Raw genomic sequence first — 4,646 nt, 5'->3', positions numbered from 1 at the left:
TCGATCCCAGCGCACTTTTTGCACAGGTGTATACATATCGGTGATTATTGTGTGGGTGGCGAAATTTTCGTATATAAATTTAAATATATTATCCTTTTGCTCAATAAATATATACAGACTTCCATAATATACATAATATATACTGTTATTTTAATCTCGGTGGTGCATTTTGGGCTTGGGTCTCGCTGTGAATTCGTCTCCATTTCGCGAAGGAGCATCTCTTTTTGTTTAATACCGCGTAAGTTTTTGTATCCCATACCTACAATATGGATACGTATATTCGGTTAGTCGACGCCGTGACGGAATTCGAAACCGACTTTAATGGCACTCCGTCAAGTGACCATTCGAAGTTTTCTCTCCGGATCCAACAGGAGGAGTTGAAAGCAATGTGGGAAAAAGCCAAAGCAGCGTACGACCACTTGCTTTCAACAGAAACTCCTTCTCCTAAGGATCTTGCCGCGATAAAGAAGAGAAATAAAATATGTTACCACACATATTTGCGCGGCATGTCGACGATGGCTGACCTCTCTGCGAGGCTGGAAAAGGCAGACCGGGAAGGCGAAGAGCTTGCAGTACGCGAACTTAACATTCACCTTCCACCGTGCGATACGGACATTTTCAAAGGCGACTACGTATCTTGGCCAACATTCCGCGATATGTTCACGGCCATATACATTTTAAATAAGCGCCTTACCCCGGTCGAAAAGCTGTTCCACCTCAACCAAAAAACGCAGGGTGAAGCCAGAGACATTGTAAGGAAGTGCCCGCTCACTAATGACGGGTTTGCTACAGCGTGGAAAAATCTCTGCGAAAGGTACGAAAACAAACGGATTCTGGTGAACACGCAGCTGAAGATCCTGTTTAACCTACAGACAATCGAAACTGAATGTGGCAGTTCGATTAAAAAATTACAAAGAGACATTAACAATTGCATTTCGTCCTTACAGAACCACCAAATAGATATTTCCAATTGGGATGCAATTATTACTTATTTATGCTCCACGAAATTGCCAGAAAGTACTCTATCGCTTTGGGAACAAACGATAGAGAACAAATCTGAAATTTCAAAGTGGACAGATATGGACAAATTCCTTTCCAACAGGTTTCAGACACTTGAAACAGTGTCAGGCTTAAAAGGGATTAAAGCCTACAAAGCGCCCAAGGCGCCAAGCTTACAACACCATACGGAAACTACACCAAAAAGGATGGGTAACTTTCAGGTAAGTGTCGCCAAACATATGTGCAAATTATGTGTCACTGACGACCACAAATTGCAAAGTTGCCCGAAGTTCCGGAAATTAAAGGTCACCGATCGCATCGCGTGCGTCAAGAGCAACAACTGTTGCTTGAACTGCCTGTCGTCAGGACATACGGTGTCTAGATGTACGAGCTCATATAACTGCAGCACATGTCACTCAAGACACAACACGCTCCTGCACATTACAGCAGTTCAACCAAAGGCAGCAGCTCTTAAGGAAAGCAGAGATCCCGCTGATGACCTGCCCTCAACATCCAAGGAGGCCCTAAAACGACTTGACTCTAATAGGCCAAAGGATAGCAGAATCAATAATTTTAAATCGTGCTATTCCAATACGGACAAAGGGGTTCTACTGGGAACAGCCATGGTGAATATATTCCATAATAATGTAAATTTTGCAGCACGAGCTCTGATCGATTCTGGTTCTGAGTGTTCGTTCATCACTGAACGCCTCAAACGTAGAATCAACCTGCCATCCAAACGCTTGCATGCCCAAGTCTCGGGCATCAACAATTCAGTGCCTGCGCAGGTAAGACAAGCGTGCTCATTACAACTGCGGTCGCCTATCGACCCTTTTGTAAAAATAAATACAATTGCGCTAGTTTTGCCGCAATTAACTGGAAATCTGCCGACTTGCCTAGTAAGCGCAATGACAAGGCAAGCATTTCCAGATCTCACTTTGGCGGATAAGAGGTTCTTCGTCAATGAACCAGTGGACCTGGTCCTTGGTGGAGACATTTATCCCCAAATTATTTTAAGCGGCTTGAAGAAAAATGTACTAAGTACACTTCTTGCCCAAGAGACTGTATTCGGGTGGATACTAACTGGTCAAGCCGAAACGGTCAACCCACCCAAAACAAAAACAGTTTCTCTTTTCAGCGAAGTCACATTGGACAAGCAACTATCTGCCTCGGCCTCAAATCCATCAAACATCAAGCTGGGACCATCACTCAAGAGCGCCTGCTCTCAATTCTTCCGGAATGAGACGCGTCTCGCGAAAAATCCGTCCCTGCAAGAGGAACTGGTTCACAATTCTTTGTGGTGGCAGAAATTGAAAGCCCTCCATCAAACCTTTTGCAAACGATGGAAAAGGGAATTCCTCATCGAATTGCAAAAACGCACGAAATGGAAAAATCCACACCTACAACCTCAACGTAATATTTTCCAATACCTACCTAGTAGCAACAAATCTCACTTCGCGATTCACCCTTTATTAGAAGGTGATTGACATCACCACACTGTTATACCCTTGCAAACCTAAGAAGCTACAACAACACCTACAACCTACGAACGATGCAAGTAAGTTCCATAAATTGTACCTATAAAGGGCAGGTGTACACTTAAGGTGACTTGCATAATTATACATATGCATACCTATGTGTACTTTGCATCAAATATACTTACATGCATACATATATATATTATATACGTTAATCGTTAAACGTTAATCACATAAAAATAGGTACTAAGTAACGAAGCAAAGAGAATTAAGATTTATTGTAGAAAATATAATTTATTACATTAAAAAAAAAAAAAAAAAATGCAGGTGAAAGCAAATATTTCTTTTACATTTTTTCCGGCAATAAATTTTAAACTACTTCAAAATCGTCAACTATTTTAACAATGTCAAAGTTTTCATTTAAGGAATCTTTTCGGCGCGTTTTGGTTGTAGTTGTTTAGTTTGATGATGCGATGTGTCATACTCTCAATACTCTAAGTTAGATAGCACACGCGAATTTCTCTATTCAATGAAAGGAAAAATTAGAATAAATAAAATAAAAATAAAAACATAGCATTTGGTCATACCCTACGAATCGCGCATGCATGGGCGACCGCCTTTTGTGCCGCCCTAATGTTGATTTCTACCACCGAATGCACTTCTAGCTCCTTCATTTTATCCTTTACGAGTAAGCACCGCTTTGCCCAACATTCGTCCCACAAATTCGAATTTTTCTCTAGGTCAATTAAAGCTTGGATGACTCAAACATCTAAAAAGGCAGATTTTTACTTTTGCAGTCACATTCACGTATTAACATATTTACCTCTTAGCAGCGGCAACGAGGTGATTAAAGATATCCTTCCAGCTGGCGGCATCCCAGATAGCTTCAACATGGGATGGTCGTAGTCACATCAGCTTTTCTGTGCTTCAGCAAACTGCGCCTTGGCAGCATTCAAGTTGTGCACATATGTTGATGATGCTTCTGATGGTGCAATTCCATGATTTTACGGCAGATGATTGTTTCCAAATTGATATTGATAATTCTTGCTAAACTGAACATATACGCATATATATATATTTTTTAAAGGATTTAATTCCTTTTAGACTTTTCAACCACAAATGTTCAATATTAATATCTACACTACTAGTACAAAATTAAAATTTCCACTTTATAATAAACTCACCTTTAATATAAATAAAAATTTAATTAAAATATTATACCATATTTCGCCCTCGCTCCATGATGATCCAAATGCGAGCTCCATACGTAATTTCTGATGGCGCTCCTTCTTTGCCGTGGTCCAAGGATTACTTGTGGGTGGTCCATCCACTAAATTGCCGTCACTGGTAACGCGTACATGTGGACTTTTTTTTTATACGCAACACCGAAATGCCAACAAATTACCACTTAACACTTGTGTAATTAATCTAAAGCCCGACCTGAAATTTTTTTTGCGCGACGATTTCTCACTGGGCACTACTCACTGGCACATTTGTCACTTATTTTTTTCACATATATAATATTAATTTTTATTTTTTCTTTTCACGACTTTTCATTTTGATCAGTATTTATTTAACTTTGTTATATTAAATTAAATGCAAAGTTTCTATTTTGGTTACTTTCACTACCACTAAATTCGTTTCATACGATAAATGCATGTGTAAACGACCGAAAATTACGCATATTACTTTTGTATTACCTTTGATGTGTGACTTGAAACCTTGTGCAAACGTGGTTTCAATCCAGCTGATTGTATGAATATAAATTCGGCAGCTGCCTCCATGGGCCTCAAATTCTCTTCACCTTTTTTGGCCACTCCGGTTACTCTAATGGGCTGTGCTTTCCTTTTCTACCACGATATATTTGCTTATAATGTCTAAGTGAGTGGACCGAATTTAAAAATTATAACACGCAAATGTAGTCACTATATCAGCCTTTTGATTTATATTACTTTTTATAAATTAAAATTAAGAATTAAAAGCAATATAAAACCTAATTTAAATGCTTGCTGGGTTGACGACTGCTATATACTCTTCTCTTTAACTGTATTTCAGTACAAACTGCAAATGCGGTCGGAAAAAACCTAATTTTTAAACTTCTCCTGGGGGTTCCATAGGGACACTAGGAGGTTGGGACTTTCACAGTTATAATGGTGTGACCTTGCTCTT

The 4,646-nt window shown here is 39.5% G+C and overlaps 1 long non-coding RNA gene across 2 annotated transcripts; it reads right to left on the bottom strand.

Moving 5' to 3' along the window:
• Nucleotides 1-2,806: 2,806 nt before the first annotated feature.
• LOC129250027 (uncharacterized) lies at nucleotides 2,807-4,431 on the bottom strand. 2 transcript variants are annotated; one of them, XR_008582793.1, is made up of 4 exons: nucleotides 3,662-4,431; nucleotides 3,301-3,529; nucleotides 3,065-3,246; nucleotides 2,807-2,999 (listed from the first exon to the last, which is right to left on the bottom strand). It is a non-coding gene; the product is annotated as an uncharacterized LOC129250027 (long non-coding RNA). The 2 variants fall into 2 exon arrangements; XR_008582794.1 differs by having other exon boundaries at nucleotides 3,699-4,431.
• Nucleotides 4,432-4,646: the final 215 nt, after the last annotated feature.

Source organism: Anastrepha obliqua, chromosome 6 (genome assembly GCF_027943255.1).
Source record: "Anastrepha obliqua isolate idAnaObli1 chromosome 6, idAnaObli1_1.0, whole genome shotgun sequence".
NCBI classification, from domain to species: domain Eukaryota; kingdom Metazoa; phylum Arthropoda; class Insecta; order Diptera; family Tephritidae; genus Anastrepha; species Anastrepha obliqua.
This window is presented reverse-complemented; position numbering and strand designations above follow the sequence as displayed.